The following is a 25849-nucleotide window of genomic DNA, read 5'->3' as shown; positions in this document are numbered from 1 at the left end:
CTGCTCCTTTTGCTTACAGGAACAATTTGAGTGGAACACCAGAGGCAAAGTAAGTTTAACATAAGTTACTGGAATTGGTCAGATGAAGCCCAAATATAGAATGTATTACATCATTACTTGGTCACTGGACCAAAAAAAAAAAACAGACTGTATGATCATCTCTCAAAACTAGTAAAAGGCCTGGAAAATCACTGACCACTCAATTGTCAGAAATAGGAGGACCACTACCAACTTTAAAATTTGACAATGGAAAAATATCAGTAACATTGAAAGTAAAAGTAAGCCTGCACAGATTTCACAGAAAAACTCTGCGGAGTTCCGCAAGAGGCAGAATGCAGTGTTAACTGCCATTCGCCCTGATCCTTCTGCTGCTCCAGTAGAAATTCTACCTAAGCTGTAGCTCACACGCGCCAACTTACAGTTGGCAAGCGAGGAAAAAACGACGCTATGTAGAGCAGAGTTCACCGCCCAGGCCAAAGTACAAGGCAGACAGACAATCTTCCAAATATTTTCTTACTTTTTAAATAGTCTGAAAAGAAGGCGTAACAACATAACCAAGGGTCACAATATTGTGATCAGAAAACCGGGAGACAAAATACTGAGTTTGCACGGATTTTCTATACCCAACTCTACATTTACATACCTTAGTGATACATCATATGTGGAGTTTAATATATTAAATCCATACCTTACTCAGTGAACTTGCCTTTGATATTTTGCCCTTTGATATTCTGGTCATGATATCATGACCCTGCAACATTATGCCTTCACAGTTCCCTACCACAATCCTTTAAGGTTGTGCAATTGCTATCCTAACATCTCCTCAGACAGAAGTTAATCTGCGCGAAATCACTGTTGCCCTTTCGGCTACATCCAAAACGAAACCCTAAGGGGGGGGGAATTAATTGCTGAAAGTATTGCTCCCAATATTGTGCTTTATTTTTATTTTAAGTCCTTTTTATTGAATAAAACAAATGAACAAATGGCAAATAGAAAATACAATAATCATACAATAAGACAAAACCTAAGTAAAAATAATAACATTAATAATAGTAATAGCAATAATAATAGTTTGCTCAAGTGCCAAGCAGGACATTCGTAGCGAATCGCAGTAATATACAAGTGGTCCCCATGAGAGTAGACAAAAGATACTATGCAGTAGGTACGTATATAAGGCTTTACAGATTGAGGTGTTATTTTGATGTTCACGGAGGATCATATGAGAAAGAGGAGGCATCAAGGGACTTCCACAATTTCCTGTGTGATTTAAGCCAGGGAGAGGTATGAAGTGACTGCTTGTCTGCTCCTCTTAGAGAGCATAGCCATTCCTGCCACGTTCTAAAAGACCTCATTGGCATTTTTCCATTTACTCAGTATAACTTTACAGGCTAGAGCAGAGGTCTTCAAACTTTTTGATGCCAGGACCCCCTTGTAAAACCTTTTTAGGCGTAAGGACCCCCTTCCGACAAAAGATTTTAGAAACTGGTACTCCTCATCATCAACAACTATCTACAACCATAAATGCGCCTGTTAGACCTCATCACATCCTTCCATCCATGCATCCATCCTTTACCTATCCACCCGTCCATCCATCCACCCATTATTCATCCACCCGCCTTTTCACACATCCATCCATCATTCATCCATGCAACCTTTTATCCATCCATACATCCATCCACCCTTTCATCCTTCCATCCATACATCCATCCTTTACCTATCCACCCGTCCATCCATCCACCCACCTTTTCACACATCCATCCATCATTCATCCATGCAACCTTTTATCCATCCTTCATCCATCCACCCTTTTATCCATCCTTCATCCATCCACCCTTTCATCGTTCCATCCATACATCATTCATCCATCCTTTCATTATTCCATCCATATATCCATCCACCCTTTCATCCATACATCCATCCTTCATCCATCCACCCTTTCATCCATCCATCCATCCATCCATCCTCCATCCACCTTTTCACTCATCCATCCATCCTTCATCCATCCACCCTTTCATCTTTACATCCATCCACTCATCTTTACATCCATCCACTCATCATTCATCCACTCATCATTCATCCATCCACTCATCATTCATCCACCCACCTTTTCACACATCCATCCTTTCATCCTTACATCCATCCATCCTTCCTTCATCCTTCCTTGCTTCCATCCATACATCCATCTACCCTTTCATCCTTCCATCCACCCTTTCATCCATCCACCCTTTCATCCATCCACCCTTTCATCCATCCATCCTTCCATCCTTCCATCCACCCTTCATTCCATCCATACATCCATCCACCCACCCTTTCATCCTTCAATCCTTACATACTTCAATCCTTACATACATTCATCCTTCATCCATCCACCCTTTCATCCATCCATTCACCATTCATCCACCACCTTTTCACACATCCATCCATGCAACCTTTAATCCATCCATCCTTCATCCATCCACCCTTTCATCCATCCATCCATCCATTCATCCTCCACCCACCTTTCACACATCTATCCATATGTGTATATATATATATATATATATATATATATATATATATATATATATATATATATATATATATATATATACATACACATACATACATACATACATGTACACACACACACACACACACACATGTATGCATGTGAACAACCCGAATGACAGAGTGCGGGCAGCTAATGTGCGTGTTTATTTAACACTTTTTTATGCACAAAATGCATCTTCCTGTCTAAAGCTACAATCATCATCAAATGCCAGTTTTGAATTCCGAACACAATTGCTGAAATTTCGCATAATTGTGCAAAGGAAGTTAAGCAGACTTTGAACACCCCCAGTTATAATGCGGAGAGGCTTGCAAAAGGACCACACATGTTTCACTCACCCCTTTTGCAGGTAATGTCATGCAACAGACAATCCAAAGGATGATTGAAAGGTTTTCTCCATGTCTGTTTGTTTCAAACGAGTGTTGTCATTCTCACACAGAAATCCCAATTATCATGCGGGCGGGGGGGGGGGGGGTGGGGGGGGCAAAAAATCACGGACAGCGGAGTGCTGGCAGGGGGAGGGTGGTGCGAAATCCATCCAAGGACAGCAGAATGCGAGCAGGGGTGTGCGAAAATGCACAGACAACGGAGTGCGAGGGGGGGTGGGACCCAGGAGAGGTGGCAGAAAGCAGGCGAGACCAGCAGCCACCATTCCACTGGCACACTAAGATACCTACAGGTTAAACTAGCGCTATATAAAACGTTACAAATTAAAATAAACTCCACAGCGAAGTCCATTGAACTCAAAGGGCTACAGCCTCCTCCCCCAGCCCCCCCAGCTCGTGTATGTGAGCCCTGCTGAAACAGCCTCAGGGACATATACAAAGGCACACCAGAGTACTTCACAGGTCTTCAAAAGACCTTTACTTGTTAATGAGGCTTTAATGTTTTTCACACCTTGGTGTGAATAAGGCCTCCGCCATGAGCACCCTCAATCAGCCTGACGCCAGGAACTGCACTCTGACAGAATCGGCGACCCCCTTCCCAGGACTCCACGACCCCCCTGGGGGTCGCGCCCCACAGATTGAAGACCTCTGGGCTAGAGTGAGCATGAGGTCTAGTAAGTAGCGATCCTGCATATCCTTGATCCTAGGATCCAAGACCCCTAGTATAATATAGGACATTACAATTCCAGCATGTAGGACTGTCACTGAGCTTAAGTTTAAAAATGTTCTCGGGTGTCCAGTATGTCCTATTTATTAACGTGAGTTTGGTTTGTGATAGTATGGGAGAGATTTTATTCGAGAATGGGGTCAGATGAATTTTCCCCCACTCAAATGGGTTGCTACTGGAGTGGAGTTCAAATTCCCACTTTGCTGCACATTTCCTGTGCTATTTGCGGGAATTGGGGGAAGGAAGTTTATATATCTTAGAAACTGTGTGCCCAGACTTTACTAGCTGTGCCAATTTGGAGACTATTGAAGGGTTAGAGGGTTTAATGGAGTGCATCGAGAGGACAGATTTTAGTTTTAAGAATTTATAAAAATCTAACCGTTTTAGTCCGTGACGGGCCTGAAGGTCGGAAAAAGGCAGTGGTAGTGTAACTATAAAGAGATTTTTGACTAGATTTATTCCGCTTTTAGACCAATGTTCCCAATGTAGTGTCCTCTCATCTATCTTTAGGCTCGATTGTATCATAGGGAGGTCATGTTGGATTTATTGATTTTAATTCTGGAAAACTGCTACATTCGCAATAGGGCTCACTTTGTATTAAGCAAAATGTATTTTGAGTGGGGTAAAGCGGGAACGTCTGCTGTTAGGAGAGCGGATAGAGAAATATCGTTGATGATTGACCTTTCTATGTCCAATCAAACTGGTGTGTAGTCTGCTTCAGGGATTAGCCAGTTAGAGCTTTGTTTGCAAAGATAAACAGTTTGATGGTTCCTATAGTTCGGAAGGCTCAGACCACCTTTTTCTTTGGAGAATTGGAGTTTATTCAATTATATTCTGGGCTTTTTACCTTGCCAGAGGAACGTATTGAAAAGTTTATAGATCCTATTAAGGAAGTCATTGAATAGCATCATTGGTAGCATACTGGCTAGATTAATCATCATTTTCAATGTCTCAGCTTTCTCCCACCAGGAGAAAAACTTGGGGGACCAACCATCAAGCAATGTGGATATTTTCTTGTGTAGGGCATTCTCATTGGTTTTTAAGGTGGTGATCAGATCTTTCTCAAATTCCAGGCCCAGGTATTTGAAGGATTTAGGTTGCCACAGGAGACCTGAGTCGCCAATAATTACTTTATCACCAAGGTTATTCAAGAGTTTTACCTCGGTCTTGTTCTTATTTAACATGTAACCAGAAACTGTGGCAAAGTCATTTATTTAAAACATTAGAGCCGGGATGGGAGTTTCCGCATTTTCAGATACCACTAATACGTCGTCAGCGTAAGCTGTTATTTTGACCGTACAATTGTCGAAACATATCCCGAGATCTGTTTGTTATTCCTTGAAGACCATTTAGAGGTTGAGAGGACAGTCATGATATCAGAGGTGGACTGCATCTTGTGACTACTTACACAATGATATTAACACAGTTGAGAGGGTGTAAACATAGAGAGAGCTCTAAGTATCAGGATATCCCTTGATAGACTCTAGACTGGTTGATGCAAGAGCAAAAACAAGCATTGGAAATGCAATAGGTCTCGCAATAACGCGAGTCTCAACTATTAGCATTGTAAATGATAATGCCCTTTATTTTTGCGTTCTGGTTTTTGGAACATAAATAAAAGGCTTTGTCATTTACAAGGTCTATAGCTTAAATTTGCGTTAAAACGAGACCTATTGCATTGCAATGGTGGTGGTGCTGCTGAGTTTTCTATGAATCTGCACCCACAATCTGCACCCACAATCTGCACCCACAATGTGTGAGTGGCGTTGCGTGGGTGAGTGGCGTTGCGTGGGTGAGCGGCGTTGCGTGGGTGAGCGGCGTTGCGTGGGTGAGCGGCGTTGCGTGGGTGAGCGGCGTTGCGTGGGTGAGCGGCGTTGCGTGGGTGAGCGGCGTTGCGTGGGTGAGCGGCGTTGCGTGGGTGAGCGGCGTTGCGTGGGTGAGCGGCGTTGCGTGTGTGAGTGGCGTTGCGTGTGTGAGTGGCGTTGCGTGTGTGAGTGGCGTTGCATGTGTGAGTGGCGTTGCATGGGTGAGTGGCGTTGCATGGGTGAGTGGCGTTGCATGGGTGAGTGGCGTTGCATGGGTGAGTGGCGTTGCATGGGTGAGTGGCGTTGCATGGGTGAGTGGCGTTGCATGGGTGAGTGGCGTTGCGTGGGTGAGTGTGGTGTTGCGTGGATGATAGTGGGCTTGCGTGGGTGTGAGTGGCGTTGCGTGTCTGTAAGTGTTGCTGTGTGGGTGAAAGTGGCACAGAGCCTTTGATGTGGCCTGGCGCAGGAGAAATGCTGCTGCTGCTAATTAAATACAAGAGCGGCCGGGAAGCGGCCGGGAAACACAAGTACGGCCGGCCACATAATTAGGGGAGGAGAAGCCGCACAGCACACGCTGGGAGAAGCCCTTTGATGTGCTGTGCGGCCGCGATGCGCGCTCTGTGCTGGGGGAGGGCCATTAGCCTGAACTCGTGGCAAGATCAAACGAAGGGTGGGAGGGACATTGAGGAACAGATGACCATGAAAGTGTATGGGCCAAAAGCGCGTGCCTGTGGCCACGTGCACTCGAAGAAAACGCCACGAAAAAATGCGGTGGTTTGACAATCAGTTCGAGCACTTGAATTCTCGCCATTTCCCATTCCTTCGGAATGGTAAAGGACGAGACCTAATAAGCAAAAATACATGTCAAATGTTCTCAGACCGAGGAGTACTGCAAAAGTAGAATATAAAGGACAAAGACTGGGTAAGGTCCCCCATGGCCCCTATTCAGAATGGATCGGTTAAGAGAAATGATCATACAGTGCAAGGATGGCACCCTATGAATAGAAGCAAGAGATAAAATATCCTCTGCAACTTCAGATCATATACTTTGAACAACATTTCTGCAAACAGCCACCAAAGGTTGGGCAAACCAGAGTGGCAAGATTCCACGGGGGAAAACAAGACTAACTCCTGCAAAAATTCCTTAAGTATGAAGACTTTAAGCTGTCAACGTGAAATTTTAATTTCATTCAGGAATATCTGAAAACTGAAGTCTATTCTAGAATCCTCACCACAGAGCTGATAAAGAATGGTTATCCACTGCCAGTGGGATCTGTGCTGGGATTGCAGCAACCCTTGGCTGTTTTTAAGCAACATTGCAGCTTTTCAATTTCACAAGATGTGCCTGAGTTAACAGTATCCTTTCATTTTCTATTTTAAAAAGTTTTCTAGAGGATGTTTAAACTGGTTTAATTGGTCATTAAAAGGCAAGGTTTACTTACAGTTGGAGAAATTTATTTTTCTGTGCATGTGTCGGATTCTGAAACACTACTACGACTACTACTACAAAGATATTCTAAGATTGATAAATAAAGAAAAGCCCACGATTTAGAGCTATGGGCCCGATATACAAACATCCATTAACAAGAAAGGATGTGCATTTTGCACACGGTGACTTGCAGATAGGTGTGCAATTTCTGATGTGACCAACATACTAACAGGTTACACTGCTAAGTGGCCATTTAGAGGGGCAAGGGGGTCCGAGGGAAGGGCCACAAAAAAAAAAACCTCCCCACTGAATTAGGCACATCATATTTTGCAAAACTCCATGATCAGCAGTGAAAGCAGGGTCAGATGCTTACAGGTGACAGCAGACCTCAGTCCCTACATTTGCTGTCCCCAATTTGTTCTGTTCCTGTTTGGAAAGCGTGGAGGGAGCAGACAGTAGTTCAAAATCCCAACTCGAGGATCACAAACCATAGACAGACAGATGCATACACACAAACACACCCCCCATACACCCACTCCTACACAACCATTTATATACCCTTTCACAGACCCATACAAACGCAAACACCTACTCACTGATCCGTAGAGCCAACCCCACATCAACTCACCCATACAGTCACTAACACAACCAAAAACTCACATATACAGCCACTCATGCAACTACTCACTGACCAATAGAGCCAGTCACACATCAGTCATAAAGACATACAAATACTTACACACCCACTCATACACCCATAGTCACTCACACTGAATCAGTCACTCAGCTACTCACTCACCCTTCCAGTCACTCCCACATACATGTACAAACCCATAATTACTCACCTATACAGTCACTGAGACCAGCACAAACTGTCCCATAAGACCTCTCACACACTCACTCACACACCCATACATACATACACCCATACCCATACAGCTGCTCATTCACCCACTCACTCATCTATACAAAACTCACAAACCCACTCATTCATCTATATAGTCTCATCCCGATGGCAGTCGAAATTGTTTCGGACAGGTAATTTGACCGACCATATGACAGCGGTTCCACCTGTCGGATTACAATGAGACTGCCATGCAGGTGTGGAATACCTAGAAAACGGTTGCAGCACAAGACGCAGTGGTAAAGGGCAGTTCCCAAACATGCATGAACTGTGTGCCAGACACCATGTGGTCTCTGCATGGCTGTTGGGTGGGAGTGGAGGGGTGACACGCCACATGTGCCCTCCACCCCACCTCCCCCAAGGCCCGTAGCGGAAGCGCTCAGGGGAAGGGGGCCCAGCTAAGGGTCCCCAAAAATACTATTCAGTCTGTCTTTTACATGGAGGTCAAATGGACGTGTAAAGACAAGAGGAAAAGGGACATCATAATACTCACGGCAGTACCTCCATAGGCACCGCCCCATTGTGGGGATTACGCTTCAACAGAGGCGTTGGTGGGTCACTCCAACCACAGCCTCAGATGTCGGACGGACGACCACCGTCGGCAGCGATCCGTTCAACACAATCGGGCCCTCAGTAACTTTTAGAAAACACACACACAAAATCACTGGATGATGTCATCAATGATGTCATTTGAGATATCAGTGATGTCACTGACCGTGTCATGAATGATATAATATGTGAGGTCATGAGCAGTGCATTGCAGGGCGTAAATAATAGCTAAGGCTTCCCATTTACAATCTTTAGAAAGAAATAGAGACAAAAAACTATTTATTTCCTTCTCTGTATTTTTTTTTAAATGTGGATTTTTTCAATTAGATTGCTTTTTGAGGGACTCTAAATACTCTCTGCCCTGACTGCGAGGCCAATAGCTGTGTGTATGGATAGGTGATGGGGTTAAAAAATGAAAGGACATTTAGTAAAGAGGCTTCAACAGCACTAGATATGCATAAGGATGTTACTGAAATTTGATATTTTCATATAAGTGCATTGATATATCATCTGTGGGTGTTCATATCACTGAAAACTGGCAGGCATTCAAGCATGAGTGCATATTTATCATTAAATAAATGTGTAAATATACCAGCTTAGGCTTAATTTTTTCACAAAACCCAAAGAAAATATGGATAAATACAGATAAAATGAGCAAAAAATACATATGGAAAAGGCAAAATAATAAATACCATAAAACCCGGAGCCCTAGTTCTAGTAGCTCAGCTAACTAGAACTGGTGGATTTCTCTGGTTTTGTATGAATTAAATGTGAGCCTAACTAGAAAGTCCCTGTAACCTTTGTTTTTTTCAGTAAATATATATTTCTTGGTGATATGTAAGCAGGAGGGAAAGCCCCTTACATGGCTCAACAACACATGATGAAAAAAGCTAAGTCACAATGGAAATTCAGAGGCGCAAAGAGAAAATACCAAAACAAGTATTTTCAATTTCTACCCAATACTCCTGAACAACAAGTATGAATTAAACTAGCTCAATTTCTTCTGCAAAACTGACAGAAAACCAAGAAGTCGCAATCAAGAAACATTGAAGTTTGCGCAACTAAACAATGGCTTATAGTCCGCAGAGGCGACCTCAAAGTATCCAAGCATCGAAGGCAATGGTAAAAGGGTCATCAGAACAATGTCAGAAATCAAAAAACACTTACGCCCTCCTGAACTAAGATGGACTGACCCTACTAGTCCCCATTCCCCAAGCAGGGTAGCTCAACTATGCACAAATGCCAGGGCTTCAACGCCCACATACCACTGTGATGTTAACTGAATTCAATTATCTATTCTATATTTACCTCATTTTGTCCATGGATACCGTTTGCATAACATTTTTACTGAAAACACTTCCTAACAAGCATTGACCACACCAATAGGTCTGGTTTTAAAGGATTGTTGCATGGTAATGTGAAGCATTACAACTACATATCCATTTCCAATGATATGTACTTGGGAGGAAGCAAAGAACCGTACAATAATATTGGTCAAGATTAAAAAGGTCAGGTGACAGTTGCACGGTCAAGCCGGACCATAAAAATCAATGTAGGAAAAACACTGCCTTCCTTCCGTTGTACCGCTTGCAGTGAAAAACAAATTATCTAGTTATTTGAGACACTTTAATAGTATTGCAAAATGTCATGAATTGGCAGCTGAAAGTTCAAGCTTCGGCAATTGGATAAATGAACAAAATAATCACAGCTGTGTGGAGGATAATCACTTTTTTACAGAAGCAGACAACTACTGCCAATCAAAACATGTACTTCTGGCATCCAAAATGTGGGCGGAACCACAGCCCTCTCCTGGTGATGCTCACATAATTGTCTGGCGAGAGCGGAGCTATTGAGCCAGACCATAAAAATGTATTGGGAGCCTGTTCTTTGTAGGGCGTTCAGCTCCATTTTTCCAAGGCAAAATGAACACCTTCAAATGAAAATATAAAGCAAAGAAAATGGAATATTCATGACACCGGGAATCAAAGTTCAGATGTTCAAGGAAAGATTAATGCACAACTTAACAGAATACGGGGGGGCAGGATTAAGGCCTACAATGACTGCATTTAGTGCATAAAATGTAGAAGGTACTAATGTTTCTAGAACTATTAGCAAAACTATAGTAATGAAAAAACACTGATGGGGAAATTAGTCAAATCTAAAACCATTCCAGAAGGCACTCTGGAGCCAATCTGATCACAGGTCCTATTAACCACTAGCTTTAGCTCTTTGGAATGAACTGAACAGTCAACTGATGCCAATTATTTCACACATTCAAGTGCTCTGTCAAAACTAATGGTTTAAGTCTCAATGAACTAGGCTTACAACAGTGTCAACCTCTGTTCCTCCACATCCTTTAAACAACTTTCAAAAAACTAAGCTGTGCATATATATAGCTGTGATAATAGATGCAATATAATGTAATTGTATGATCGCTTTGTTCACCAATCACCTTGAACAGTAATCTACATAACCATTCCACTGTCAATCTTTTAATGTTATCACAACTATGTGCATCCATTCCAGATGAAATGAGTAATAAATAAAAATAATTAAAAAAAAGTAGAATATGAATATGCGTTAAATGGTTTCAGAAACTAGTACTATTTTTGTTTCAATCAATTCTACCAAACTATAAAATACCGAGCTACAAAACAATATTCGTGAAATAGAGCAATACCTGTTGTCAGTTACGTTGTCAAGATTAACGTCCTCACAAAATAGGATGTTGGAGAAAGACATAGCATCTGTGGAAGTCAAGAAGAGAATATTAAGCGCAAGTAATAATACAACTGGGCCAGAGGGTTACCATCTTACTTAAATTAGGTATTCATTTTAGCTGTGTAACAGTCGTGACAAAATAGTTTAATCGATGTTGCATAACTGGTATCGTCATAAGTGGTATCGTCCCATGTACAATTGAGAATGTTGGTACATGTCAATATTTCTTAAAGAAGATACGGGTGCTAAATACTAAGAATTAACTATGCGTTCGGGAGTGCTCCCAACGTACCTACAATGGAGAAACGACATGGATGGAGGGATGGTGGCGGAGAGAGCAGTGTATGCACCCAGAGGATGCACTAAGAAATGGGGTAAATGGAATGCGTTCAGGGGAAATATATATGAACCCCCACAGGTACAGTCAACCTCGGATGCCAGCACGTAGGGGGTGCCTGGTCTGCTGTAGCTCTGTTTGGCCATGTTGCAATGTGCCAAGATGGAAATGACATTGACTCAAATGTTTTTGTATGTATATATATATGAGCAACAAATAAGGATAATGTACTGTATAAAAAGAAACACATATTATTTAAGTAATGCTGTAACCATAAAACATGTGGACCATGTTCGATTTTGGTTCAAAAACGCAATAAAAAATAGTATTAAAAAAAACAAAAAACTATGCAGGCCACTTATTAAATATGGATCTGAATATTCAAAGATTAAGGCAGGTTAAAAAGGCACATTTTATTCCCAGCCTTATTAAAGATGCATATTTTAGCATGACCCTGGGTAAGGCAGGAAGAAAGAACACCTTTCTCACAATGATAACGCTGAAAAAACAGCATTTGATATGGTAGAATGACAAATTGGGTCATTATTGTATTATATCCAACTCCAAAATGAAAATCATGATTGACCTAGCAAGGATTGTTCTGCTGAGGACGGACTACGAACTGCTAATATTTTTATTTACCTTTGCTGACATTGTGATGTTTACCAGCTTTAATAGTACAAATTAAGAACTCAATATTATCACAACGATCAAGGAAGACTACTGTAGGGTGTAAACCTTTAGGTATTTAAAATTGCTTGAATGTTTTAAAAAGCCAAGCTGTGACACAATCAAATAGATTAAGGCTGACTAACAGATCTGGGCCCAAAAAATTGCTTTTCTGAATATGGGTTTGTCAGTCTGGCAGTTTTGTCTTCCATAAATTGTAATGGCTAACATTTGAAATAAAACTGAATCTGCAGTGCTTTCAGACTATCTAATCTGAGCAGTAACCATTTATTAAGATTCGTGACCACCAAAAACAGACTGGAAAGTCTATTGCCTTCTAACAGAGAAAAGAAATGGTGACTGATTGCTCTTTTTATATAGCTATGAACGTTAAAAAACAATCTGGTATGCTATTGTTCATTTACCTATACAGTTCAGTGTTTCTTCATGCTACATGAAACCTTTACATATTGTAGTATGCATTTAATAATATTCACTTATATTCTTTCATGACTAATCTACAAATAGATCAACATATAATAAAAAAAAATTTAACATTTGATTTGTGTGCAAAACAGTTCGTCAATCAGAACAGTCCTTTATTATGGCAAAGGCGCATCCACATAGTTTTATGTGCAGCTGTTACATCGCAGGTAAGCACATCTGTGTTTTTACATGAAAGGCAAGTACACTGTCAGTCTATTTTAGTACTTTTAAATCCTGGTACATCACAGGTAATTATTTTAATGGTTTTATACAACAACATGGTTACACACACACTCTTGTATATGTATTAACAATTATGTATTTATTTATTTTTCTTAACGTCCAGTCATTTAAAGTAGTGGTAGTACAGAATTTCTAGCGATCAAGGATGGGTAGGATCAAGGGGTTCGGGCTAGGTAGAGTAAGGGGTAGTGAAATGTTTAGAGTTCAGGGGTCGGTTATTTTCAGAAAAAATAAGTGGTTATTAGGATCCAGGGATGGGTATTAGGGATAGTAGTGATTTTCTTAAGGATTCAGGGACGGATAGCATTGAGGAGTAGTATAGCAGTTCTTACTGTTGAAGGGCAGAAAGGAATTTCTAGGGTTTAAGAGATGAGTAGCAAAAGGGTTTTAGGGTTAAGGAACGGTAAAGAGTTTAAACATAATTGAAGGAGAACCTCAAAAATGAGATATGTAATATTTAAAAAACATATACAGACACAAGGCTGACTGGAACTGGAGATTAACCACCCCATGAGCAAAGGCTGTTCATTTGAAATGATACTGATTTGGTTATAAATAATTCGAGATCTAGTCAACTTTAAAGATAAATGGTTGTCAGAGCTCCCACATAAATGAAACCCACTCTGAAGATACAATGCTATCGAATGTAATCAAAGTGAAGCAACTGTGTTGAGTGCTATTGTAGCGTTTACTCCTTTTGTTTATAAAAAAACGTATAAACCAAGGGAAATGTGCATATATGACTCTGCTATTACAAGTGCTACCTTAACGGTTACGGAGATACATGACAGTGGTACATAGACATTAACATTGACAATTGTGGTAACAAACTATGTGATATATACAAGGATTTTTTGTATTTGTGCCCTTCATGTTATAGAGCAGATCACAGAAAGATAGTCCAGTTGTTCTTTAGCCAATTCTTTCTCTGACATTACAATCAGTTGAAGTGTACATCAATAAGCGTTAACTGCCCAAAAGAAAAAAAATCACTTTGGTATTGGAAATCTAAATTTGCAACAAAAACTGTACCAGGGAAACTTTCTACATAAGACGCACATCCCGACCCACAACAATTGGAGCAGAAGTTACTTAATGATAACATTTACCGGGAAAGTTCACAGATATATGCATGTGCCTAGAGGTATAATGCCAACATGAACATTGAAATTAGATTATGAACTTATCCTTGCAACCACAGCTTTTTAGCTGTGTATTTTCCAGTGGAAATTTGCAGAAAAAAGTTGGTCAAGTATGGTGTGAAACTGATAGTAATGGAGGGGAGAGGCTCTTTTCAGAAGTTCTTCTCACAGACCTTGTGACAGTTTACAGTCCTGATAACGCCGGTTGGCATGTAATGGCGCAGAATTTTCTTCAAGTACTCAAGTTTTTTGTTCAAGCACGCAATGTACATATGATCCTTGCCTCAAAAAACAGGTATTATATTACAACATTAAGGTACATTTGTGATGCCTAGTTTTCGTCTATAGTATCATAATTACAGAAGTCGTTACCAGACTCCACTATGTTGAAATAGTAAAACCTTTAAAAAAAACAAAAAAAACGAGCTGAAGATCTGATTGAATCCATCATGTAAATGAGAGCTGTAAGTCAAGGTCAATGGTGAGATTTTTCAACTTGTTTGTGAATGCAAATTAAGTTCTCGTGTGGAAAGGTAAATGAAGAGGCGAGAACCATCCTTAGCTTAGAAAGAGGAAGTTTTCCTAACTAACCCGACCCCAAGTTTCATCTGCCTAGTGGATGTAAATAGGAGCATCATCTGCTTTGCTCAGGAATGGAGGATTGCCCAAATAAAACCCACATAATCTTTGCTCAAATTAAAATATTTTGAAAATGGTTTATTTGGTTTTTATATCAAGCCTAGCTCTTCGTGATAAGATGTAGTCACTCTGTATTTACAGCCCGCCCATTTCCTTTTGATTTGTCCCTTCGATTATCATTTATCAATGCTTGCTGGTGGTTAATCCGTTCTCTTTGTCCCTCCTTTTTGTGTTGGGTTCTTCCCAGAGAACACTGCCCAATTGCTGTTCACATTGTTTCTGTGTTAATTTGGGGGGACTTTTTATTTTCTTTGATTCCTGCTCCGTGTCATTGTGTACCAGTCTTCAGTGGTTCAGCTTCATCTCCTGTCACTTAATCTCCCCGTCCATTCAAATACCAAGATGAAACGTCAGACACTGTTTTCTATATCACCGCTTTAATTTTCTCTGACTTCAAAAGTGCGAGGATTTCCCTCATATCCCTCCCGCTTTGCTGCTTGTTGCTTTAGAGAGCCTCAGTCACTGGACCTTCAGCATCTCAACCTTGCAGCACAGTTAAGGGCAAGGCTTGGGCAACTCCTGTTGGATTTTCTCACACGCTCCTTTATAGAATATGAGTTCAAGTGACCCCAAGGTGTTGGAGTACTTTACATGAGCGCTAGTTACATTACACAATATCAAATTAATTTTTGTGAGCATTTTTATAGAACATGAACTCTATTGATCCAAAGTTATCGAAGAGCTTAACAAAAGCACCAGTTATTTTACACAAGGTCAGGTTAATTTGTTTGGTTTTAGGTTAGCGGAGACTAAGTGATGCCAACACCACCCATTTATTCAGCATTTTCCCTCTACTTGACAAATGACGGAGGTGGTGGAGACTAAAGAACCTGGACGGAGCTGGTGCTTGTAATGGGTGGGACCAGCTAGGCCAATGCAGAGCAAATTCCTTCACAGCAGTGAGGACACTCCACGGTAGGACAAACATGGGGCAGTCATGGATCCGTTCCATGTATCAAATGCAAAGGGGTGTGGATCAACCCTCATTCTAGAGGACTGCAACAATGAGACAGGTGCTGCTGAAGAAAGGCAATATTGCAGGAGACTAAGCCCGGAGCAAGGGAGGTGAGCCACAGGAGAAGCTTTGATGTTTAGTGCCATCCAAGCTTTAGTCACTGAGGCTGGGTGGCAACCCACAGAGATCAAGCTCACATCCTCTCGGCACAAAAGTGCACAAGGAACCTGGGCCAGGGAGGGCAAATGTACCCACTCCAGAGTTTTGATGGCTAACTTCGGATACAAAAGGGAGGCCATTATTAAGGGGCCCTAGATTTATTGGAAAGCAACCCTCTCCTACATCTCCAAGCACAAACAGGCATTGCAGTGCAGACCGACTGGGATGTGAGCTTCACTTACTGATCTAGAGAGGCTGATGTTCATTTATATTTCATTGCTATCGTTTTATTTTCTGCATGAAGATCGAGCTGCAAAGTCATCTAGACTTTAAAAGCTGGATAACTCCTATAAAGAAAACGTCTACGTAGCTCAGGGGGAGGGAGGGGAGATTTCTGGTAAAGTTGTGCTAAGTGATTGGCCTACACCCTTTGAAAATATGCATTGATGGCATCCAGTATGACGGAAAGGACCAACCAGTTAAAGGACGTACCCTTTAGATCATCTAACAGAAGTTAAATCCACACAGGAGGGACAAACTAGAAACTCATCATGTCAATGTTAAGCTCCACGGTGCAAACAAGACTACTGTCCAACTGGGACATTATATTGCTCAAGAAAAAAGTTTCAGCATTTCTATGCCTACCAGTTGGTTTCATTGGGTAGTTCTGCACCAAATGACCTATATCAGCACACTAAATATACAAACCAGTCTTTCTTTTGCGCTCCTTTTGATCATCGGGCGAAAGACCATTAGCCATATCTACATACACAGGCTCCTTGGAAGAGCCTATGCAAATAGGTTCATTAAAGTTCTTTCTATCAATGTTTCGCCTACCAATTGAGAGCATGGAGTCAAATAGGTAAGGTCATTCAAATTGCCCTGAGAAATATCACATAGGTCTTCCTCAAAAGTAAAACTTTGTGCGAAGCGGCTCAAACATCACCGTTGCTCAATTGGTCAAAAAGTAAAAAGATTAAGGCCATCCAAAAGTTCTTGTAACTTTGTAGATTCAGTAGATGCAATTAGAGCAGACATTAGGCAGGGAGATCTTAAGCTCCAAGGGCACAAGTTTGCTTTAGAGCAGTATTTTCTACTCCAAGGTTAAGCATTTGTCAATTAGGTAGTTGTGCAACAGACGCAACAAAATTTGGGGACATCTCTGGTCTAATCCGATCAAATGTTTGGTGTTGCATCCGGTAAAAGGCTAGATGCAGATAGAGTGGTTTTGACCTGCTCAACATTATAAAAACATGTTAAGAGCCGATTGGAATCCCAGTCACGAGGAAAATCCCTTAAAGATAAAAAAAACTTCCAGATGTCAAGATGAAGATACAGGCTTCAAACATACAATTTTAGTATGGAGTTGCCGTGTAAGGAAATGCTGAAGCCAAGATCTGGAAGGAATGGCACAAATAGCTCTGGGCAAACATTGCGGGTAGAGCGGAAGGTAAGTAGCATGTAAAGAAAACAAAATAGTAGATGGGGCAATCAACCCATTGAAAAATATTCTGTGTAGAAGCTTTTTATGTTTAAATACTGTCCAACAGAAGGAGAGAAAAAAAAACAGAGCATTTTTCTGCCGTGATGGACTGGGACGACATAATAGTATCAGTAACAGCAGTTAGCAGTTGTCATCTTTAAAATGTCTCCAACTGAAGGCTCCATGTTCAAACAGGCAGAACTTTTAAACAGGTCAAGGGAGTCTTTAGGCAACGAGCACCATTACCTTGCCCTACACTGTCCACCCAAGTCCTTTCCAATCCAATGTCAGCCACAGGTAACGGGGTGGAATGCTCAGAGTGCCCCCAAAGCAAAATTAGAGCAAAGGCTCATGCTTGCGGCACCAGCAAAATCCTTCAGTCTGACAGATGTGACCTCAAGAACTCGCCGGTGATGGATCAAACCCCCACCCATTGCTGAAAATAACAAAGTGCCTGTGATGAGGGGGTTTAAGAAGTACCATTGTGAGGCCTAGCAGACTATTTCCTTCCTGATGGCAGAGGTCAAGCGAGGCCTAAAAGCAGGTAAAACAAAAAAAAACAACATTGAATGTGCTGGGGAGCAGATTTCCTCACTGGAGGAATCCAACGACTGTCACTCATAAAAAAAAGATTTTGAGATAAGAAATCATTGTTTTGAAAGAATAAAATATAATCTTCCTGGGGCACGAGGGAAACTTCTGTTATAACAGAGTCAACAATCATAAGTGGGGGGAGGGGGGAGAATTCCACAAAGCCAAAGGAAGTGACACTGAGGGGTACATTTGCAGGCTGCTGAGGTCAGTGCTACAGCAGAGCAGAGGGGCGTGGAAGTCATAGAATTGACTAGGGCCCATCAAATTGCTTTGTCCACCTCACAACCCAATTGATCGCCTGATATCATAAGGGAAAAACATCAGCAGAAGTAGTTAATGGCAGTAGCAACAAAAAACAAGCATTTGCAATGCAATAGGTCTCGCATTAGGAATGTTTGAGCTATTGGTATTGTAAATGACACATTTTTTATTTATGTTTTGTTTTTGAAAATAGCGAAATTAATAGCTTAGTCATTTACAATGCCAATAGTTATAACTTTCGCAAATGTGACACCTATAGCATTTGTAATGCAATATGTGTTGTATTTACGTGACTTACATGTATTGATATTACAAATAAAAATGGCTTTTTTTTTCAATAATTAATACTTAAATAAAAGCTATTGTAATTTATAATGGCAATAGCTTAAAGTTTTGTAAATAACTTTTGTGAAGATTATGTTCAGTGTATTTTATTGTGACGAAAATCCAAGAACAGAAGTGAAATATTAACATCTTTTTGTTACATTTGTAATAAAGCTTGAAACATTGAGAGAACATATTTGAACCAGGTGTTGTTGAATGGTTGCACAGATTGATGCTGTGGTGGCGCTGAGTGATGTTGTGATGGCGAACGAGTGATGCTGTGGCGTTCAGTGATGCTGTGGTAGTGCATATGATGTTGTGGTGCCCCTGAGTGATGCTGTGGTGCTGCAGAGTGATGCTGTATGCTATGCTATGTTTTGTTTTGCTATCCTATGTTTTGTTTCGTTATGCTATGTTTTGCTATCCTATGCTTTGAATTGTTATGCTATGCTGTGTTTTGGTATGCTATGTTTTGTTTTGTTATGCTATGTTTTGCTATGCTATGTTTTGTTATGCTATGTTATGTTTTGTTCTATTTTATTGTGCTATGCTTTGTTTTGCTATGCTATGTTTTGTTGTGTTCTGTCAAGCTATGCTATGTTTTGTTGTGTTTTGCTATGTTTTGTTATGCTATGGGTTGTGTTTTGTTATGCTATGTTTTGTTACGTTATGCTGTTTTGTTATGTTATGCTATGTTTAGTTTTGCTATCCTATGCTTTCTTTTGTTATGCTATGCTATGTTTTGTTTTGCTATGTTTTGTTATGCTATGCTTTGTTATGCTATGCTTTGTTTTGTTATGCTATGCTATGTTTTGTTATGCTAGGCTATGTTGTGTTGTGTTTTGTTATGCTATGTTTTGCTATGCTATGATTTGTTATGCTATGCTATGTTTTGCTATCCTATGCTTTTTTTGTTATGCTATGCTGTGTTTTGTTATGCTATGCTATGTTTTGTTATGCTATGCTATGTTTTGCTATCCTATGCTTTTTTGTTATGCTATGCTATGCTGTGTTTTGTTATACTATGCTATGCTTTGTTATGTTATGCTATGCTATGCTTTGTTATGCTATGTTTTGTTATCCTATGCTATGTTTTGTTGTGTTTTTATATGCTATGCTTTGTTGTGTGTTGCTATGCTGTTTTTTTGTTATGCTATGTTTTGTTTTGCTATCCTATGCTTTGTGTTGTTATGCTATGCTGTGTTTTTGTATGCTATGCTATGTTTTGTTATGCTATGCTATGTTTTGCTATGCTATGTTTTGCTATCCTACGCTTTTTTTGTTATGTTATGCTATGCTGTGTTTTGTTATGCTATGCTATGTTTTGTTATGCTATGCTATGCTATGTTTTGTTATGCTATGCTGGTGAGGGTGTGCACGTGTGAGTGAGAGGGTGTGCACGTGTGAGTGAGGGGGTGTGAGGGTGAGGGTGTGTGAGGGTGAGGGAGTGTGAGGGTGTGTGAGGGTGAGGGTGAGGGGGTGTGATGGTGAGGGGGTGTGGGTAAGGGGGGGGTGAGGGGATGTGAGGGTGAGGGGATGTGAGGGTGAGGGGGTGTGAGGGTGAGGGGGTGTGAGGGAGAGGGTGTGAGGGAGAGGGTGTGAGGGTGAGTGAGGGGGTGTGAGGGTGGGTGAGGGGGTGTGAGGGGGTGTGAGGGGGGGTGAGGGGGTGTGAGGGGGTGTGAGGGGGGGTGAGGGGGTGTGAGGGGGTGTGAGGGGGTGTGAGGGGGTGTGAGGGTGAGGGAGTGTAAGGGTGAGTGAGGGGGTGTGAGGGTGAGGGAGTGTAAGGGTGACTGAGGGTGTGCGAGGGTGTGTGAGGGTGAGGGGGTGTGAGGGGGTGTGAAGGTGAGGGGGTGTGAAGGTGAGGGGGTGTGAAGGTGAGGGGGTGTGAAGGTGAGGGAGTGTGAGGGTGTGTGTGAGGGTGAGGGGTGTGAGGATGAGGGTGTGTGAGGGGGAGGGTGTGGGGTTGTGAGGGTGAGGGTGAAGATTGGGGGTTAGGAATGAGGGTGTGAGGGTGAGGGGGTGGATGAGGGTGAGGGAGGTTGAGGGTGATGAGGGTGAGGGTGACCGGGGTGAGGGGGTGTGAGGGTGAGAGGGGGTGGGTGAGGGGGTGTGAGGGGGGGGGTGAGGGTGAGGGGGTGTGAGGGGGGGGGTGAGGGTGAGGGGGTGTGAGGGGGGGTGAGGGTGAGGGGGTGTGAGGGTGAGAAGGTGTGTGAGGGTGAGAAGGTGTGTGAGGGTGAGGGTGAGGGTGTGTGAGGGTGAGGGGGTGTGAGGGTGAGGGTGTGAGAGGGGTGTGTGAGGGTGAGAGAGGGTGAGAGGGGTGAGAGGGTGAGAGGGTGGGTGAGGGGGTGTGAGGGGGTGTGAGGGTAAGGGTGAGGGGGTGTGAGGGTGAGGGGGTGAGAGAGTGAGGGGTTGTGAGGGTGAAGATAAGGGGGTGTGAGGGTGAGGATGAGGGGGTGTGAGGGTGAGGTGGGTGAGGGGGTGTGAGGGTGAGGGGGTGTGAGATCCCTGGCAGCGAATGTGCTGAACCAAGACTGGGTAAGAATGGCAGCATTGCTGGTTATATAAAGTCTATTCCCTGCCACCTTCAACGCTCCTGACCATGTCTTCTCTTTGCTACTGCACATGATCTTAAATATGAATCAAAAAATATTTCCCAGGAACATAGTGTGACGCAAAGAACGTGTCACTAAGGTTCAATGTCGACTACAGTTTTTGATTCCTAAAATACCGATTTGCTGACCCACAACACATCATTGGTATTCCACGTACGGCGCAGTGAAGAGCTGGTGCCTGGTGAATGTTACCCACTATTACAATACGAAAGGATGGGTTATCCATGTTACACATAACTTTACCTACGATACCTCTTAACATATTTTTCAGACGTCACGCTGAGGTATTGACCAGGAATGGAGGCTTTTAAAGGTCTTTTGCAGATGTTCGAAATTACATAACTTCCATTTGCACAAATGTAGCCTCTTTCCCAGGTTTGAGCAGTTACTAACATGTTCAACCGTGTGTATTCTTAAACGTGCTTTTAGTACACCTCTGAATTTCCTCAGCTGTAAAACTACCCATACTAATATTTTGTGCTTATCACATTTATCATGGTCCAGATGAGTAAAAGTCCTATGGGGAACAATATCTTGACTGACTGTACTTAATAGACCACTGTGATGCGTCATATATGCAAAAACCCCAATAAAATCTGTTTGGAAAAAAATGGTGCGTGTCGGCACTGTTCATACATCTACCCGGAAGCAAGTTGGAAGCACGTATACCTCAGTGTATCAGGCTGCTCCACCTTTTAATAGTGAAGCAAGTATGCGTTCCTAGTAAAATAATTTCCAACTTCAAAATGCGTTCGTCATTTTACAGCCAATCAGCTAATGCGCGTGACGTGAATCGCTCTACAATGGAATGGAGGGCACCTTGCATGGATAACATGGGTCAGGTCAGTCGAGGCTGGCAGGGCAGCGCTGTCCGCGATACATGCTTTTTCATATCAACATCTTTAAAATGAGGCCTCCTTCAAATGTAGGTTATTTGTTCACTTTCCACAGTAAATCGCTGTAGCACTGGGTAGGGTGGAAAGAGATGCTGTTGATACACAAATAAATTATAAAACCTAGGGCAGACTAGCAAAGGCCGACATCACCACGGCCACCAGGGAAAGCAACACCATTCAACAACTAGGCCCCACAATGCACTGCGTGCACGCGAATTCTTACTTAATGTAGCCCACAACCCCTTCCCACCATGGAACCAGGTGTTTGTTCTTCACATATTCTTGAGTAAACCCTGTGTTTACTGTTACTGTACACCACTGCAAGCAACGTACCTTTCTTGGATTGAGCGTTTCCGGTCCCTCTGCACGGGCGAGACACAGGAAGTCAGGCGGGACTGCCCGGGACTAATACAAATAGGAGCCCCCTGGGATCAGATGCAGGGCAGACCAGCAGGGGAAAACGAACCAAACAAGCAGTCCAATTTACACAAAGGCTCCAGACGCTGAGGCCGATCCCTCGCCAGGCCACGTAAAAACACTGCCAGAGGAAACGACAGACGTTCAGAAGGCCATACTGTTTTCACATTGGCTTCGGACTCCTTAAATTGCACTGAAATAGACCGGCATTTCATATCCTGCTCCAGGAATAACACGAGAAACCCTACACCGCCGGTAGGGCCAGCGTGACTGCAGAAGGCGCAGCGGACTCAGCATGTGCAGGGCCGCAGTTCAGGCTTGGCAGAACTCTACAGGAAGGAAGAACGGTTTGGTGCGGATCCAGCTCCTAGAAGGAATCATTGCTGGGAAGAGAGAGAAAGAGAAGACAATGAAAGAACAAAGAAAAGGTACGGGGAACTCGAGAAGGAAAGGAAGGAAAAAGAATTAAATAAGGCGGAGAAAACAAGCAAAACAATGCGTTTAACACGGGAAGAGAAGCAAATTAAAAAGGAAGAGACAAATGAAGAAAACGCCCGGCCGGACAGCCAATTGCATCGCGGCCCGGCCGGAAGTCCCGCCTCCTCGAGCACCCGAGAAAGGAGAGGAAAAGTCTTCCCGCGGCCCGGGGCTCCCGTGAGCTGCAGAGTGCCCCGGAGCCGCCTGCGCAGAGGAGTAGCTTTTGTCCCGCGGCCCCGGAGAAGAGCTGCAGAGCCGAGGAGTCACACCGGGAGCAAAGAGAAGTGCTGCGGAAAGAGCCCCGAGGAGCGGGAGCTCTCGTGTAGCCCCCGCCAGCAGAGCCCGGAGCCGGTAAGTGTTGTCAGGTGGGGGGGAGAGCTGCGGCGGGGGCGGGGGAGGGGGGGGGGGAGAGCTGCGGTGGGGGCGGGGGAGGGGGGGGGAGAGCTGCGGGGGAGGGGGGGGGAGAGTTGCGGCGGGGGGGGGGGGGGGGAGACCTGCGGCGGGGGCGGGGGAGGGGGAGGGGGGGGGAGATGTCTCTATATGTATGCGGCGGCCGGGGGCGCTTCTGTGTATGCGGCAGGGCGGGGGGAATGTCTCTGTATGTGTACGTGTGTGTGCACATTAGATGCAGGCAAAGCGCGCTCACGAGGTCAAAAGGCACTCCACATAAAGAACTACCAGACGCATTGACGCCTGCACTTGAAAGTGAAACTGACTGAAGCAAGCGCCCGGCCCACGTTCAAAAAAAAAAAAAACACACACGCATTATATACAGTCAAGGCGCGCTCACGAGGTCTAATCTCCAGCAGAAGAAATTCGAAACAGTCTGCTGTCCACATTTCCCTTCATTCCCCAGAAAGCGGCAACATAAGTTGTCTCCCTAGACAGCAAAAGCTTTCGCTTTTGCTTTCGTCTAGGCGAGACCTAATGAGACATTGAATTCGAAGGCCATAGCATCCTCCTGGGTTCAGGATCTCTCGGCAGTCACCCTGTAGGATAGGCGTTACTTCTGAATGTAACATATTTATTTATTTATTTTAAGCATTTATTAAGCGCACTGTCACCATAGCAGGCATCCTGGCGTGGACTGAATCCGATGAAGCAGGGAGGTCAGGAAACATCAGGGACAAGAGATTATCGGACAGTTATCGTGGGAAAAAGCCAGGTTTTAATCCTTTTCCTAAAAGGCAGAAAATCAGAAATGTGTCTAATTTCAGCTGGGAGCGTGTTCCAAAGCTTGGCAGCTGCAGCATTGAAGGATCTGCCTCCGGATCTGATCTTTTTGAATCTGGGAACCACTGCCAGCTTGGCTTCAGAAGAGCGAAGCTGCCTAGCTGGGGTGTACCAAGCAAATTTAGTTTGGAGGGAGGCAGGACCTATTGCATGAAGCGCCCTAAACGCTATACATAGGGCTTTTTTTGTACCCTCTGCCTCACCGGTAGCCAGTGGAGTTTGCTCAGAGAGGATGCTCCATTTGCTCTTCTAGGAAGCCCCAATGCCAGTTTTGCAGCTGCTGATTGGACTCTTTGGAGTCTGTCTAGCAAGAACCCAGGGGATTCCAGCAGAAGGGCGTTGCAATAGTCTAGTCGACTAAGGATGGTACATCGTACCACTTGGGCACGTGCATGAATGGGGAGGAGAGGCAGTACCTTCCTTAGGGAGCGGAGGATGGCAAAGCAGCAAGCAGTAGTCTTTTGAATGTGCGTCTCCATACTGAGTCTCTGATTCAGCAAAACCCCCAGGTTGCGAATTGTAGCTACTGGACGAACTGTGGTCCCAGATTCAGGTGGCCAAAAGTTATCTGGGAAAGGCCGAGGAATCTTAGTGGCAGTGCTAAAAACCCATGGAGTCATTGTTTCCGCTTACTGTTAAAGTGGCAAAACCAGGTACGCAAGATGAAATCCCTTAGTAAATATAACTGACTGTCAGAATGGGAAGGGGGAAAACATTTGAAGACCATAGATGCTCTCCAGACGCTTAACCAAAGCACCAAAAGAAAGGTCTGGAATATGTGGAGAGAAAAATAGAGAAAAGCCTCAAGGAAACAAAGAAGAGGAAAAAAAGGTGTCATACTGTACAATTAAAAGGAGGGAAGGCGGTAATAGACAAGCTCTGATGAACAGACCCATTCACAGAGAAGAAAGCAGAAATTAAATGGGGATTCCTGATGAAGACAGCAACTGACTGAACACTGCTTGGGATGTAGTTGCACTTTCCAACTGCCCATGAAATGACAGCACAAAATGAGGTGGTCGGTGGGGTGGAAGATTAGTGGGTGCTCGCCTTTGGGCACTAGACTCTCCCGGGAATGTTATTCGCAAGTGTAGGGAGGATTTTATGGGGAAGCATTTTGGGGGAGTCGTGAGGAAAAGATAGAGGTTGGTTAAATGGGGATTTGGTAGGAGGGGAAAGGTGCAGACACACTGTCTTTCAATTTGAATGGCAGGAGTGATGGAAATGGAACAAGAGAGGTTGGGAAGGTTTCTGCTAGAAGAAGTGGAGGTGTTGAAGTGGTATCTTAGATTTTGTACACTGTTTGGCCCATTGTATACAAGGATTTTAAAAACTATTGAGAGATATTGTCTCCAAGAAAGGCCTTGCTCCAACAATGGCTGAAACCCATTTTGCCTCTGGTCAGAAGGGGAGACATGGTACTGTGAAAACACTGTCGAAGAGCTGAATCACAATCAGACTACACTTACTCATGCATTTATAGTACAACGTTTCATGTAGCTCAGTCACCAAATTGTGCAGGTATGACGAAGAGTACAGATGTGAAGGGCAGTGTTACGCAACACTCCAGCTCATCATCCACAGGATATCTATTCAGAAACTACGGAATTCTAATTTAATTATATTTTGTACGTGAATGAAAAGGTACAAAGGGAAGTAGAAGCCTCTGAATAAAGACATGGACATTGCTTAACTAGTTCGATATTACCAGACATCTCATTTGAGATACCAACAAGAGTAGTTCAACAAGGAGACACAAAGAGGAGAGATGCGACATTGACCACACTTTCAGG

General features: G+C 43.2%; 1 protein-coding gene across 5 annotated transcripts in view; it reads right to left on the bottom strand.

Moving 5' to 3' along the window:
- The window catches only part of UBE2F (ubiquitin conjugating enzyme E2 F (putative)), a 1146915-nt gene that overhangs the window by 1040021 nt on the left and 81045 nt on the right, over window positions 1-25849 (bottom strand). For 4 of the 5 annotated variants that reach the window (XM_078681321.1, XM_078681319.1, XM_078681320.1 and 1 more), the window contains exon 2: window positions 11029-11095. The exons of the other annotated variant lie outside the window; for it this stretch is intronic. The gene's annotated coding sequence lies outside the window, so the exon portion shown is untranslated. The remainder of the gene's footprint in view (window positions 1-11028; window positions 11096-25849) is intronic. 5 annotated transcript variants of the gene reach the window in all.

This window comes from Lissotriton helveticus, chromosome 3_1 (assembly GCF_964261635.1).
Source record: "Lissotriton helveticus chromosome 3_1, aLisHel1.1, whole genome shotgun sequence".
In the NCBI taxonomy this organism is placed as follows: Eukaryota; Metazoa; Chordata; class Amphibia; order Caudata; family Salamandridae; genus Lissotriton; species Lissotriton helveticus.
The sequence above is the reverse complement of the archived record's forward strand: the minus strand, read 5'-3'. Positions and strand labels throughout refer to the sequence as shown.